General features: G+C 33.4%; 1 long non-coding RNA gene across 1 annotated transcript in view; it reads right to left on the bottom strand.

Moving 5' to 3' along the window:
- Positions 1 to 955: 955 nt before the first annotated feature.
- The window catches only part of LOC143248386 (uncharacterized), a 46,665-nt gene continuing 29,921 nt past the window's right edge, over positions 956 to 17,699 (bottom strand). The window contains exon 2 of the long non-coding RNA XR_013026957.1: positions 956 to 1,262. This is a non-coding gene — a long non-coding RNA (uncharacterized LOC143248386). The remainder of the gene's footprint in view (positions 1,263 to 17,699) is intronic.

Here is a 17,699-nt window from a genome sequence, read left to right on the forward strand (position 1 = left end):
GGGCACATTGTGTATCCTTGAATTAAAAAAACATAGGTCTAGTGGTTTTCGTATTTTCGAAGTTCCGTGGTTCGAACCCTGTTACCGTCATCAAAACGCCACTTTTAACACATTGAGGGTATCTTATAAGGCTGACAGTCAAATTCTACTACATTATTAGAGTAATTCACGAGACAGGGTTGGTAGTGTTGACTGGCTGCTCTTTCGCCGTTCTTTCACCTTGAAATTAAAAACAGATAATCCTTGAATAGCTTTGTGCGATAACTCACTTCTGCTTATCTCTTTAGCTGTTTATTTAAATTTAAAAACTGAGCATTATATTTTTACTAGCTATATAAAACATAAACATTATATATGGGAAATGCAGCAGCGATTTACATTTATCAAAGTATCGCTGCGTTATGAGTAAAATGAGGTTTTGAATTTTGGGTAAAAAATCCAAAACACATGTAAGATGAAATATACTTAATTTGTTTTGAAGCTAGGTTGAAGAAGTTACTTTGAGAATATGCATTTTAGAACATCACTTATTGTGTTATGTTGGAAATACATATGAACAATATATGATGAGAATTTGCTACGATTTCCGTTATACTTCACACTTTATCCAACCAGTATACACTTAACTTAACCATACTCCAATAAAAGAAATACAACAGACGTAGAAAGTTTGTAAAGCTAAATATTTTAAACTTTATATTAAAAGTTATTGGCTGGTCAGTAAGACCAGTGATATATCAGCAATCTTAACAAAAAACGTATATTATGAAGGTTGATTTACTGTAATAGTCATAAGAACAATAACGGCATTAATAAAACCCTGATTGTACTGTACAGGTTCAATTTAGAGTCAGTCATTAAAACTATTTTTAAATGTTCAGCCATGTGTAGATGAAGTACAGTGGTAAAGAAAAGTATACACACTCGTTGTGTGTTGTTTAGTTTATTAGATAGAACATAAACGCAAGTTGTTTCAATGTAAACATTAATGATTTGTTGTTTTGTTACAGAAACATTGTCCTAAGAATTATTTATTTTGTAACAATAATATTCAAAAGTTTAAAGTTGCAGGTTTCTTCAAAGTGTTATGGAGAACGTTTCAGTGAAAGGAGATTCGGTCAAGTGTGGTTAAATTCGTCTGTTCGACTAGACAAGAGCAGTTCAAGAACTGGTGGTGAATGTCATTGGTTAGCTGGTTTCTTTGTAGCTTATCAGTCCAAAAATAAGGACCATCAGTCTTTTCTCATGCTGGCAATAAAATTCTGAAAGGAACAAAGACATGTGTTGTATTAAATTTAAATTTGGTTTTAAATATTAATTATGTACTCTCGTAAGAAATGTAATTGTTCAACAACATATACGCCATATGAATTATGACTACGTTTACTTCAATAACAACCGACATCAAACTGTTACAATTACCACGTGCCATCCAAAGTACTAGTTTAACCACTCTAAACAAGCACCTTAAGAATGTTACATTTGTCTAGTTTCATCACTTTTAGACTGTAGTTGTGTTTGCGTGGGTTTGTTGAGCTTTAGTAACCAAAACAGTGAAATACATTAGTCAGCGGACTTACATTATTATTGGAATACGAGACTGATTAAATTTTTACTTAACTGTTAAATATATCCTTATTCACTATGTTATAGTGAATTTACTTTATGTGCTCCTTTTCTTAAAGTAAATAATACAAAATATGAAACTAGAATGAGAAACCTGGGATTATAACCAGGATTTCGTTCTAAGCATGTAAAAAAAAAAAACTTGTTTTTCACCTCTCCTCGTCATAATATTTTTTGTTTAGTCAATTCCTAGATTTTACGTGTCGATCTATAACCCACAACCACGTGCAGAGGATTATCAGGAAACCAGCTGCTAAGGTGAGAAAATAAAAACGTTTAGTACATTTGAACCCTATGCTGGACTTGCAGTACTCTTCTATACTGTAGTAGTTATTCCATTGACAATAGATCAAAGAATTGGTTTCTGTAGGCACTCAATTTTTTGACAGAATTGAGAAAGGTTGCTATGCACAAGTACGTCTCAGCAGAAGCAGTAATATTCATATGCTGAAACTGGTTATGAAGAAGACTACTAGAAAGCCTTTTGTAGGGCATGAGTTTTGGCAGATGTTAGTCATCAGAGACAAAAGGAAGTGGGTTGACCCATTCATGGAGACCATCCGCAGGGTTTTGTCATCCTCAGATGATACATACTGTACCGATAAAGTATATAAGGCTTTAGAGAAATAGGATGTGTTGATTACACTGACATTACAAGAAACTGCTCGATTGAAGAAGAAGTAAGCCTAACTGATACACTTCGTCACTGATACATGTGCCCAGTTTGCATCTAGATGCTGAGATGGCAGTATTTTGTATGAGGGAATACCAGAATCGCTATTCCTACATTAAGCAAAGAGCATAAGGTGTACTAGTAACTTGACTTTGTCCCCTCCCACGAGGAGATGTGGATTTATACAGATCATCCCAACTATTTTCAGTGCGATGTCAAAGATGGATTTGATGGTGTTCTCAAATGTTTTATGCAAGTTGCTGCTTCGAAAGAACAAACACTGGATTCTGTAGTAGGAGATACTAGTGGAAGAACTTCAGTAAATAACTTGTAATATTAATACTGTGGTTATTAGGACTCTTATTAACCTTGCAATGCCCAGATGCTATCATCGGCAAGTAAAACTGAGCTCTTATATGTCAATAGTTATCTCAATATCATGTTTAGAAGATTAGGTGATCCTGGTAACAAAGAATAAAGCAGTTTGCTTTGGTAGCTTGTTGATAAATTTGTTAAGCAATGGTCCCCACCACTATAATAATAACTCCAATGCCAGGGACCATCTATTCATAGACCAGTTTGAAATATTTTCAGTGTGTGATAGTCTGTATTAAAAGGAAAAAGCTTACGAGTCTGTTTTCATAAACGCTAATGAACTCAATGTGAGAAAGATACATGATAGGTTTAACTGGTTCATTTACTTTTGCATGACAGTTTGTCAAAGTGTTTCTTTTACGAACATTATTATCTGCATGAGTTGTAAATAATATCATTCAGAACCTACAATATATCAACATCTTTATAGAAAATGATAGAAATACGTGTATCTGGGAAAAGCTAGAACATGGTCTAATACATCTTAATGAAATTAATATTTGGAAAGATTTTTGAAGTTTAAATAAATGCATAAGCAAGCCGTGCACCTGCTGGTGTTTAATTAAATACTACACCACTGGGATTTTTTTTTTACATAACTGGACTCTTGTTAGAGATATTATTGAATGATCACTCGGTTCTAGTAATTTGTTTGTTTTTAATTTCGCACAAAGTAACATGAGGGCTATCTGCGCTAGCCGTCCCTAACTTAAGGTGCAAGACTAAAGGGAAGGCATATAGTCATCATCATTCACCGTCAACTCTTGGGATACAATTTTACCAACAAATAATGGGACTGAGCTCCACATTATAACGCCCCCACGGCTAAAAGGGCGAGCATGCTTGTTACGACGGGGATTCGAACCTGCGACCTTTAGATTACGAGCTGATCTTACTAGTCACTCGGCCATGCTGGGCACTGTTATAGTTGTGATTGATTATTTTACCAAGTGCTCCAAGCATTAGATTGTATGTTTTATAATCCAAAAAATAATGTATACTGGGATCCAAAGTTTAACAGGTATGTCTTTTCACCAACTTGTATCAAGTTCTTTGCATTATAAAAATTCTTATTTCATCATATCATCTAAACATTCATATGAACAAGATGATGAGAACATTTTTGGTTAAGGAAGTAAGTTGTGGCTATGATATATTCTCTACGAGCCAGTCATTCAGCTATGGCAGGAGAGTACATTCCATTATCATCCATTGATGTAATTTATTCACCTATAAAGTACAGAAGGTCTGTGGCACATGTATTAACATTAAACACATAAAAAACCTGAGAATATATGCTGCTGGACAGCTGCCAGGTTCATAGTTGCACTAGGAAGAGATAAAGAGAGATATAAAGGTGAAAGTTTCAACCAAATTAGCCTTGAAACTTGATGGTGAAGAACCAGATATTGACTATGAATCTTTTGTTATTTTTAATGAATCATAGACGCATGAGACTGCCTCCAGGCAATAGCCACAAATCTGCAGAAATGTCACATACATTTCACATATTATGACTTAAACTACGTCCCAGTAAAAAGAAATCTCAACTAGTTATGAATAACTCCTCAAGAAAATGGTATGATTCATAACACGAAAGAGAGTTGTGGACCTTACTTTCGAAATCCAGAAGAGATATGATTTATTATCTGAATACATCAAAACCTATCTTCTCATTATGACTGTTAATTATAAATATTACTAAAATTATTTCACGTCTCTTTTGTCTACCGATAGGATAAAAGTACGTTTACGTCCTACAACGCTAAAATCCGGGGTTAGATATTCCGCGGTGAAAATAGCCGATAGGCCAATGTGGCTTTGTGCTAAAACAAACACACACAAACACATTCTCATTTTTAATACACAAAAAATAATACGTATGACTGAAAAATACATTTTTTTACTTCAACTCCTTTTTAGTTTTCCGTTCAACTTATATATATTTACAACGCTAAAATTCGGGATTTGATACCTGTGGCTTGCAGAGCACAGACAGCTTATTGAGTAGCTTTATGCTTAACGACAATTAAGCATACTTGTGTACATATACATAGGTATATATACATTGAGAATAAATTTGTAAATAAAACATGTGAAAGAATTAACTCTGTTACAAACCACAGAAGTAATCAATAACTAAACGTTTAGTGTGGTGAATGAGACCCTATTTGACAGATACATCTAAATTTTATGCTTAAGTAGGAGCTGCATGGACACTCTGAATATGGATGTTAAACTCATCAAAAGTGATACAACGTAATTTAAAATATAATGCTTGTACTACACATGACCATTCACAAGATATCTTACAAATGATCTAAGTGTAATTACAGACGTAAACATTAACTTCCGAACAGTAAGATACACAACAACATCATGTGGCCTCAATGGATACTTAGTTACAAACAAAAGAGACATCAGACTTGATTTCATAAAATAGAATGGTAAAATAAACTTGTTTTTGTGAGTGAGTCAAAATACATACCCACTGCACAACATTTACATTGTAGTACAGGACTAGTATGCATCACAGCCAACTGTGTAGGAAACCTATACAAAATTAATGCGGTCTTGTCTACCAAAACGAACAAACAGATTGTTATATATTATGTATTTCCTCATAAACAAATTCTGTTACGTAGGGATTCATCTTCTTACATGCTGTAATTGTGATGACTTAATACCTGGGAGGAAAATTATGTTGATGAAACATTTAAAGTATGATTTAGGCTATACATCATCCTGATATAAATGCTATTAAGGCTAAAGGAGATTATACCGAAATTTTGTTTGTTTGTTTTGAATTTCAAATCATTAGCTTACCATGACAGATATTATTTAAAATATCTAAAAATTCTAAATAAGTTATCTCAACACTTTGTTTGGTATGCCAATGTTTTTGATTGTAGCAAATTATTCCTTAAGCATTCCTAAATAAATTGTTTTCTAGGAAAACTCCACTATATACCATGCTATCTTTGTCTCTCCATGTGTAACATTATTTTTACTATTTTACATTATTATAAAGTTCCATTACACTAAATGTATTATTCGTAGACCAGACTGTTTGTCCAAGATAGTATAATTTTATTATATTCGGGTTTAAAATATCTCACGCTAACTTCTATTCGTCGAATACATGTGTTTTGATTATCACATTTCTGCGATTTTAGTAATTATACAACTACGAGTGGTATTTTGCATTACAATATAGTACGTAATGTTCCTAACAAAGAAGAGTTCTAAACCAAGAATCAGCGACGTATATCATATTTATATTAATTAGTCCAATGGTTTTTAACTTTCTATGTTCATATCATTCGGTATAACTGAGTAGTATATTGAATAATGTAATTGCACTACCCATGTATCAACCAGTATTTCAAAAGAATTTTTTTGTGTTTTTTGAGAATTTCGCACAAAGCAACTCGAGGGCTATCGGTGCTATCCGTCCCTAATTTAGCAGTGTACGACTAGAGGGAAAGCAGCTAGTCATCACCATCCACCGCCAACTCTTGGGCTACTCTTTTATCAACGAAAAGTGGGATTGACCGTCACATTATAACGCCCCCACGGCTGAAATGGCGAGCATGTTTAGTGCGACCGGGAATCGAACCCGCGACTCTCAGATTACGAGTCGAACGTCATAAACCAATTGGCCATGCCAGGCACGTTCAAAAGACACATCAGCAATAAGAGATATTTCAGTATAAATGAAGTAAAAAGGCATAACTTGGACCTAAAACGATCTCTTTGTATAATTTATGAACATTTGTTTGATATTCTCAGGAGATGCGTGGCTCTATAGCTTTACGAACTGTTTAGTGTTTTGTAGTTTTTTCATGTAATTATGTTCAGCCGAGTCTTAAGAACAACATAAGTTAAGTTTCACGATTAGCAAAACACGTAGAAGAAGTAAGACTTGAAAGATTCAGTAACTAAACTGAATAAGTCAGTTAATTTTAACTTGAATTGCAAATTATGAATGCACTAGATCGAGAAAATACTTTGGTGGAATACTTAAATTAGGTTGCTAACACAGAAAGTTGTGTTTGTATTCATGTCAATTAGTGGAAAAAAAGGGAATACAAACTAAATGTCAAGTGTGTTGTCTTCTCATTAATTAGATTAGAACTTAAGTTGAGCCTGGACTTTTCGCGAACGTAATCAGATAGACAGCATAAAATAATTACATAAAATCATAATTAGATTATTTCTTAGTACAAGTAAAAAGTCATGAGAAAGTTTAATCGGTTTAAGAACACTGACAGTCGGATCAAAATCTTATACAATTAAAAATTAAAAATATATTAACATACTAGCCTCAGGAAAATGCTAAATAGTAGTTCAGCACAATAAACTTTAATTTTGAGTTTAATAAAAATTTACTGGTGGTGTATATGCCAGGATGATGTAGACCAAGATATTTCACGTTGTGTGTACAATGACTAAAACAATTAAGCACTATAGAAATGAAAAGTATCTCAATTATAAAAAGACAAAACTAAGGGTTATAAAATAATGTCAGCTACCCTTCTACCTTCACCCTCTTAGTTCAATATAACGAAATTTAAACATCTGAGGATCTTTCATGTGAGCTGATAAACAAATGATTGTTTATTTAGTATACTTTTAAAGTCGACAATGACAACAGGTTTAGTTTGATACTGATCTTGTGTGCTTATAATCGGATTATTGCTCAGACCCTAATGCTTTCTCCACCGTTCTTCTGAGTTAGGTGTTTCCATGGCATTTGTAATCTCTGGAGTCATTTAACATGACACGAGCATCTCCAAAGAGCATTTCATATATTATTGAGGAGATTGCGGTCAAATGAACACGCACGCCACTTTATTCAGTCAATACTATCTCATTCTTAAGCAAAAGGAAATCAGGGACCAGAATATTAACTTGTTTTTATCGGATACACAGAGTGCAATATCTATTATTACAACGTTTCGCCAGGTTAATCTGGCATCATCAGGTACATATTAATCAATTTAAACGTAGTAATCATAGGTAATATACTTTGTGTATCCGATACAAACAAGTTTTTCAGTTATACTAACAAAATTTAGCAAGGTGGGAAAGCGCATTTATCCATAAAGTGAAATGTGGGGTTAATTGTACCAGTATGGTGTAGGACGAGGTTTTAGGATCTGTGGAATTATAATTAATTATACAATTACATAAGCTGTTTGTTTCTGCTTACTTTACATTTCTTCCAACGTTCATGTACATCATGTTCCTGTATGAAAACACGGTTAGATCTGGTTCCAAGATTTCTCCAAATAAGTTAACTTAATGAAGAAAGAAATATGACACGTACGTAAAAAAAAAAATATATATTTCACATGTCGATAATCAACTGATGTATTATTAAAACCACTAAAGACGAGCTTTTTGGTTATTGTTTTAAGAGTAAATACACCTGTTTAAGCATCTATCATGTAAACAGGCAGTTCTTGTAAATTCTATTTCTATACACTGAAACAACGCCCAGTCGTGGCTGCTTACACTTGATTCAGTCTTGTATAAGGTACTCTACCTTTTAAGTAAAATAAAGCCAATACTAGACGATTTGCTAGACGATGAGTAATGTTCTTCCTCTCCAGATGTTTAAGCAACTGTTTAGAAACCTGTTTCATATGATTTGGCTACAGACGCTTGTAAGCAATTCACAACATCCTACTGTGCTGATCTGTTTCATTCGCCTATAACCGTCTTCGTTAATTAAACATCTATAAACCTTCTTCGAAATCTGGTCAAGATTCATAAGAACTTTGAGCACTTTAAAAGTGTGTCATATTACTATGTATTGTATAGATTAGCTAACAGTTATTTGCATTTCAAATCGCTCAACTCGCATGACTAGTCATCAGATGCCTAATTTGCAAAAAAAATTATCAAAAGAAGTTACTGACATTAATTTTTAAAGGTATTTTATAATATTACACATTACTGTTTAGTTGTGTTGTGGGTTGGTTTTGCAAGATATTGTTCCAAACTCGAAAAGTTTGAACTGATTACATTGATTTTAGTTTTCGCTTTCTGTGACACAGGATATTCAAATACTTATAATAATGCAAAAATGTTACACCTTTTTAAAAGATATTGCTTTCGATATAAAATTACTTGAACACTACGAGACGTTAATTTTGTAGCGGGGCACATCATATATTAAGTTCCCGTGTGAACATGAACACGTGGTATGAACATGCCTAGGTTGTGTTAAGAGCATAAATCTTTAAGCGAGTATCTAAAAAGAAGAATAGTATAGGGCTATCCATTAGAAAATTTTTCTCAGCTATTTATTAATCGGCCCGGCATGGCCAAGCGCGTAAGGCACGCGACTCGTAATCCGAGGGTCGCGGGTTCGCGCCCGCGTTGCGCTAAACATGCTCGCCCTCCCAGCCGTGGGTGCGTTATAATGTGACGGTCAATCCCACTTTTCGTTGGTAAAAGAGTAGCCCAAGATTTGGCAGTGGGTGGTGATGATTAGCTGCCTTCCCTCTAGTCTTACACTGCTAAATTAGGGACGGCTAGCACAGATAGCCCTCGAGTAGCTTTGTGCGAAATTCCAAAAAAACAAACTATTTATTAATCTTTAAGCTTAAGACTTCGTTTTTCGTTAGAAATAAAACAACTAGAGAAATTATGCAGCAAAATGCGTATACTCAAAGGTTTCTGAAGCTATTTTTGTTTTAATACCAATTTAGTCAGAAAATAAATGCATTCGTTTGTGAACACTGAAAATGTTTCAATATGAAAACAAGGCTTATGGGAAAATAAATTATATATAACCAAGATATTTTGAAGTGTATTATTCAAATTTCAGCAAAAAACGTGACCTTATTTTCTGACTATATTTGAATTAAAATCAATATTCATACATTTCGAACATTTTCTTCGATATATTTCTTCTAGCATATAACTTATCTGCCTGTTTTCACGTCACTTTCAAATGCACTTTACTCAAAATTATTAAAACAATGATCTAACATGCTACTCTATAAGGTAATTACTACCGAGTTATTAAGAAAACATCCCATTTTTTCTAAAAACTGACATATGTATATATATGAGGTAAGTATGAATAAAATCATGATTATTTGACGAATATTTTGAAAATGCCGTATTAGTAGTTAATTATAGTGAATTTGCACCTATGTTGGGATTTTACAAATTATTCCTTAATCTGTAGTGCTTAGCCCGAGGAATTGAACCCTTGATTGCAAGGTTATAAATCCGTCGACTTACCACTACCCAATGGAGGATGAAATACGTCACTCACTGTTAAAGAAAGAATGTCATTGTTGAAAATAGTTACACTTTCAAGTTATTTAACAAAGTGAGCGCATAAATTACCTAGTTTCTAGCGGTACACGATCTCCACTCGCGAAACAGAATATTGTATTTCTCAAACATTCGACGTAGAAACCTTTATTATAAGAATAAAAAAGTACTTTTCTTGGTACTCATTGGCAATAGACTAGAAAATTAGATAGACTGAAATATAGAAGTGTTTTGAAATTATATAATTTAAAATATATATAAATTAAATAAGTCTGTCATAACTATACTTTATTCTATATTTTAGATTTTTCTTAATAAGGAAGCTAATCCATATACGAGCCAGTGTGTATCACTTCATATTTTATTTCTCTTGATTTTTGAACTAGGATGAGTCAAAAAACCCAAAATAAATTTGTCCAGGTAAAACAGCCTATTCCTGTTTGCCCATTGCGATTTTAGTGACAGGCGTGTAAGGAAGACGTGAGAGAGGTGCTGTGGAACCTTATAAATGTTGGTATAATCAAATCTTAAGTGAAGATGCGGCCTATAGCGTTGACCTACATGCATAAATTATATCATGAAAATAAAAATATCGATTCAATAGGAAACTTTTATCGTTTCTGATTTAATTTATTTTCTGTTATATCACCAACGCTTTTAATAAAAAGAATAAAAACCTCTCTAATCAACGGTGACTCTAGTTAAGAAATCAACAAATATTTTTTCCAGTTTTGCTTTCTATAAATTTTATTTTATACTTTCAATATACAGACTGACAACAGTATTAAAATATACTTTTGTTGTTAAGTGACATGACATAAAATCCATTGTTGGAAAGTAGTGTTAACAAAACTCACTGGCTTTTCTACAGATGTGAAGTTTTAATCCAATTGATTTTTACCACAATTATTCAATGAATACGCCACGAACGTATTTCATGAATTGCCTTAATTTTGATTGGCTCACATAGGCATTCACTGATGTTTGTCTGCATCGATTGCAATTTTCTGTCTATTTGATGGTTAAACATGATTTCTCAGCATTTATTTCATTCAAATAGCTATAAACTGTAAGATTAGGGTACACTATAGGGTGAAGGTGGTAGTACTTGCCCCTTAATTTTTGACAGGCCATAGGCCAGTTATAACAGAATTTATTCATTATAATTATGAATATAAGTAGAGTAAATTCAATGAGAGAAATTTACGTGTGTTTGTTTCACAATTTTCGGCTAAAACTATACAAAGAAAAAACTTTGTTTAGTTGTCTCTCATGTAAAGGAGAAGACAGGAAGATAACAGTACCCACTGTCATCTCATGTGCTTCTCTCGTCTCAACAGTTGGTGAAATTTGACTGTCACATTTATGGCGCACATTTTTGTGGTAAATGAGCAGCTACTCTTTAAATCTCGAATTCACAGTCCGAGTACGCCATCCACTAAACAAAGCACAACCCTTAAAACGAGTTTCTAGACATATTGCGCTCTAGGGGTCAGTGGTAAGTTACAGACTTATAACGTAAAAAAATATTCTGTTTCATACACCATTGTTTACAGACCGTGGATAGCTTGTTGTATAGGTTGTGCTGAAACAGACCAAATATGGTTATATTATGTGAATATGCTATACTGCGCAAGTGTGGGGGTGGTGTAAGATACATATGACTATTACTTATCGATAATAATAGTAATATAACTCCCAAACAGCCAAATTAAAAAGCAATTAGTCAAAGCATTTCTCAAGGTAAGTAGTTAATCAACTTGGATAAACATAACCTTGTTTAACTGCGCTTAACCCAGGTTTTAAATTCAAAATAACTGCTAAAGCAAACATTTCAATAATCCATGTATTTTTATTATTTCGAAATTAATTACCGGATCAATAAGAGTATAGATAATAGTATTCAGTTAAATGTGATGAACAATACAAAAGTACTGATAGTCTTTTAAGTTATAAATATATCTGATACTTTTTTTCTACAGAATAAGCTGTATTTTTCTTTATAACTTCGGTCTTTTAGAGTATTCCTTGAATTGAAGCGAGCATACCACGGTCGTCTATGTATCCTGTATGGAAGTTTCATGCGGTGACAAATTCGGGAAAAGCAGCGGAAGCAAAATAACCTATGCTCCTTTTTAACGTAAACTGCCTATTTCTTCGATCGGAAACGTTCATTATCAATTGCGTTCATGGAATGGCTCACCTATCCATTCCTTCTTAACCAAATGATGTCATTAACAGAATCACGCGTCTAGGGTAGAGATGAGAATGTGATTGTTAGAAAGCGTTCGGCGAATTTAACACATCAAACACGCTGTGTTAAATCATAAAACCCCCTGAAGAGAAGATTACCCCTTTCCGTTTACGTGAGTTTACAAAGGAAATTTCGGTTTTCTATTCTCCCTTTCGAACTTGGTTCTTTCTTTTGTCTTTATATACTTTGAAAACGAACTATTTATTAAGTCGCGCCCAAAAAAGAGTAAAATTAATTTTCCTAGTTTTCTCTTGTCTTTTTTTTTTTTTTCTCACACAATTATGAGTCCTAAGCTTTTAAAAGAGTAATTGCACACTTTCATATTTGTGTTTCAGATGGTGTAAGAAGTCGCATAAAATCCACACTGTATTGTATCATCTGTACAAATTGGAGATATGTTTATGTTGAAAGAGTAGAAAGCAGTCAACGTTTTAATGTAACTGTTTTAAATGAAATTGAGCTTAATTTTAATAAATGAGTAAAGATATGAAAAAAATTGTAAATAACGTCTGTTGTATTTCTGTTTGATTGTATATAAGGCCAGTATCAACAAGACTCTTATTTTCTGTTTATATTAAATTTGTTTTGAATTTCGCGCAAAGCTACTCGAGGGCTATCTGTGCTAACCGTCCCTAATTTAGCAGTGTAAGACTAGAGGGAAGGCAGCTAGTCATCACCACCCAACGCCAACTCTTGGGCTACTCTTTTACCAACGAATAGTGAGATTGACCATCACATTATAACGCTCCCACGGCTGAAAGGGCGAGCATATTTGGTACGACTGGAATTCGAACCCGCGACCCTCGGATTACGAGTCGAACGCCTTAACACACTTGGCCATGCCGGGCCTAATTATATTAAAAACATAATTCTGCGGTGGAGTTTATTTTTACCATGGATACGATACATTTGCCTCGCTTGTTTCTACTTCCTTTCTATTAACATTTGTCAAGAACGCTATTATATTTTGAAGGAAAGGAACTCGTCTTTTAGAAATATGCTGGCCTCTCGATACCAATGCTATTGCAATTTTCTACCAAGAGCCAGCTATAGGAAAAATACCTGTCATTCTTAAAATTTCCCTAGATTATAATATATTTGCCAACAAAGTTTCGCAAATAAGTGGGTGAAAAAAAACTGAATAATCATAGTTGTTCTGTTACTTTACATTGAAACAGTAGTGTAGAAATTTGAAATTCAGTTATCTCTGGGCTCGACAATCGGAGACACAAAAGACCGACAAAAAGTTTACCAGTTTTAGATAAAGAAAAATAACAATAATATAAAATGAAATGGTAAAATGGTACCTGTATGTTATATATACAGACCAAGATTCGAACTTATGTCTTAAAATGCAGTGTTGGGAATTCCCAATAATGTATGTGACGCATTTACTATTGTATATCTATTTTTATATCGATATTTCTTCACCATAAGTTTATATTTAGAAGTGTACATAGCTTCTACTGTTAAATTTGTATTGCAAAATTCTCGCCTATGAACTAAAATTGTAGAAGATTCTCAAGTGTGACAATCAACAATATACGTGTGCACGTAAACACTAGTGTATCGTTAATATTGTTATGCAGGCTGAAATTTCTAGAAACTCTCCTTATGTCTATAAATATAACCAGGGCGACGCGCTAAAAGACAGTATATATTATTAGTTTAGTATAGTTGGTGTATCATAAACCTCGAAAGCTATAGCTGTGGTTAACGTTTATTAATCAAGAACTTTTATACATTTTGAAAGTTACAAACCATGTATCTTTAGCAGATTCACACCGAAAATTAGTACAAAGACATCATATAACTTCACCTGTGGAAAATCCGACGTATGATCAATGAAGAATATAAAGCTAGCTAGCTCCCTGCCAAGTGAATTGTACTTACTTCAACTTGAAATTAACTCGCTCATCGTGAATCCTCGATAAGTGTGTTTGTGTGTTTTCTTACAGTAAAGCCACATCGTGCTATCTGCTGAACCCACCGAGGGGAATCGAACCCTTGATTTTAGCGTTGTAAATCCGTAGACTTACCACTGCACTAGCGTGACGGAAATCCTCGATAAAGTATCAAGAAAGCTAGACCAGATTGAGGTCTGATGTTTGTAATTTGTAAACTTTTGTATATAAATCATTATTTCTGAAAACCTTTATTATAAATTGTATTATTGTTTGTAAATTAAAATATATTTGTATTAAGAAAAAAATCTGTGTTTATCAATCTTGTTGGAAAGTAACATAAATTGGATTTATATCGACATTTATTTAACTTCTAATTTTAAATCACAATTTAATTTAGTTTTGGGCTACTTGAAATTGTAATACATAACACATGTATAGAGACACTTGTAATTCTACAATTGAGTGTTGGTATTAAAAAACTAAATACGCATGAAACGATCTGAGCTTAAATATTCACGACTGTTTTATTAACAGGCGAACCATGCGAGTTAGTAGATGATTTACCCAACCGCTTTGTAAGTTTTAGTTCTGACGATACCTTTACACCCAATGTAAACCTTATAATTTTACACAGTGCATTTTTACCTTGGTGTTATTGTTTATGTTGTTGTTTCTTTTTTTTTGTAAATCTTTGAGCTTGATTTTTATAAATTACAAAAATGTAAATGTATATATCATAGGCTAGGAAGTGTTGTTTATGTGGTCTTCATCATAATTATGAATAATTTCCTTCTTTTTCTTTTACAATATTACCTATGAATTTCTTGTATTTGTTTGTTTGTTGTTTGGGTTATTTTTACGGAACCTGATCTATAATCTCTTACCGCTGAGCCACTGAGAATAGAATTTCATATAGGTATTATTTTTAATTTACCTAGTACTCGTGTGATAGATTAAATACTTTACAAATATGACATATTTTCTACTAATAAGTGAAACTTATCTTGGATTGCATATTTACGTGTTTTGTGTAGTAGTAGTCGCAGTTTTAAAAATTCAAAACTCGTATCTGCGGGTTCTAGGCATTTAGCTGCATAAACCATAAGCGAAATCTTTTGAACACAACTGTATAGATATTTTAAAAGTGATGAAAAATTTATCCTTACTTTAGAAGGCAAACAGTAAGCTGTTTTTGTGTAACCAAATTTTTAAGCTTTAATATTTAGCTTTGATAACTGGTGTCAGCATCTTTCATTAGTCATTTCTTACTGACGGAGGAAAATAATTTTTCCCGATCCGAGGGTCACGGGTTCGAATTCCTGTCACACCAAATATGCTCGCCTTTTCAGCCGTAGAGGCATTATAATTTGACGGTCAATTCCACTATTCGTTGGTAAAAGAGTAGCCCAAGAGATAGCTGTGGGTGATGATGATTAGCTACGCTGCTAAATTAAGGATGGCTAGCGTACATAGCCCTCTGTAGTTTTGCGCGAAATTCAAAAAGAAAGAAACACATTTATAATTATCCTGAAAAGGGCCTGAAATGAGTTATGCTTGTCACTCTGGCCCTCTGTATTTACTCTAAATTTAATAATAAGTCCACTAAAACAATGTAAAGGAAGAAGGAAGAGGTCTAGTGTACTTGAGCCTCCTGGGTATACAAATTTATATACCCAAAAACCTAGAGAGAGAGAGAGCTTCCGAAACTTACAGTATACTAATTTTAGCAAACCAACTGTATTAAACTGTCTTTAACGTGTCGATTTATAAACTCTAAGAGTGAGATTATCGAAAGTTCAGTTGGCAACAGTATTCAAAGATGCGCTAGTTCTTTCGCAAAACATATATTGTTGATTCTTACACCGTAGAATCTTCTACAAATTTGGAAAATAGACAAAACAATATACAACACAGTGAATACAAATAACGTTATAGTCATAAAATTATATAGAAGGTGAAAGTACATCAACAAAATGTTATAATACTATCTTTTTGGTAAAGACCCAACACAGTCAACATTCACATGACCGAGGGTTTCTTCGAAAGCTGTGATGAGTTTCAAAGAGATAATAGGACTTTTCTGATCATGTTTTTAACCAGTTCTATAAAACCAGTTCAACCAGTTCTATAAAACTGATAAACATCTTTCCTAATTTTTGGTCGAAAGAAATGTCTTGTAATTTTGTCACATGTCTCCATGACACTTAAACAGTCAACTTTCAATATTTCAGAAAAACGATTTGATAAGCAATAGTTCAGTCCTCTAAAGCTGGCACATCTAGTGGTCTCATATTCTCATGAACATATCATCTTTGAAAAAGTAACCATCTGGAACTCTCTCCAGTTCATCTTTTGGGAGTGTATATTTAAATTGTGAAGAGATCTGCGGATCGTTTTCTTGTCCGGCAATCAGTTTACTTCTAGCAAATGGAATTTCACCAGCTAAACCAGATCCGTCACTTTCATCACTTTCACTCACCAATGAATTGTAAGTAGGACAATTATTCGCAGAGTCCTTGTAAGATCCAAAATAATGTTGTCCTCTGAATACCTGTCTATCATTTATTTTGGTCTGATTTCTTTGTCCAAGCTCGATGATAACACGTTTAGATTCTTCTCAACAACAATATCACCCTTCGATGAAACAGTGATCGGCTTGCTAACAATTTTGGGTTTTGCAACAACTTTTACCCCCCAGCCAAATCATTCCCCGTCAGTAATAATACACCGTTAATTGGCAAAGTAAATCTTCGAGGGTTCAGCCGGCAACAATACTCGAAGATACGTTAGTACTTTTGCAAAACACATATTATTGATTCTGACAGTCGAGAATCTTCTACAAATTCAAGAAACAGACGGGACTTTCTGAATCCAAGTTTAAACATATACTTAACACGCATTCCTAATTTTAGTCAAACTGTAACTAACTAATGAACCAGAGATGTTAATCTCCAAAACATTACAGTATTCCCAACCTAAGTTCCCAATAGTATTGGGCCCTTTCCTCTATTTCAGCTATATCTTATAACTTCACTACACTATAATATGTAGTTTTGTGTCATTATAAAACAATTGACAATTGCTGTTAATACAAATAAATTGGATATTAAAAAATGTTATATTTGGTTTACAATCGAATCAAACCCAGTTAACGGTTGCGACTGATCACGCAGGAGATCGAAAAAGCTAAAATCCAATTAAGAGTAATTACATTTCTTATCATACTGAGCACAATACGTTCTAAGTTATTGTATATTAGACTTCAAGTATCCATAATAAATGGCTAATCTTCACTGTAAACGTTGCAGGGAAAATAATTGTTGTAAATGTCATGAATATAATCATTCGAACAGTATTAATGTTCCAGTGACATAAAAGTAGACCAGTGGAAGTTGATTGTTGTCAGAATGAAATAAAACTCGGGTTGCTATATTAAGTTAAGAATACTAACAGTCTGTAGCCGATATTATCCAATACTGAGCCGTTTTATGTATTTAAGACAAATTTCTTGTATCTAAATGAACTTATAATGTGATTTTATATAAAATTGTGAAAACAAGTATTA

The sequence above is a fragment of the Tachypleus tridentatus genome, chromosome 4 (assembly GCF_004210375.1).
Source record: "Tachypleus tridentatus isolate NWPU-2018 chromosome 4, ASM421037v1, whole genome shotgun sequence".
Lineage (NCBI taxonomy): Eukaryota > Metazoa > Arthropoda > Merostomata > Xiphosura > Limulidae > Tachypleus > Tachypleus tridentatus.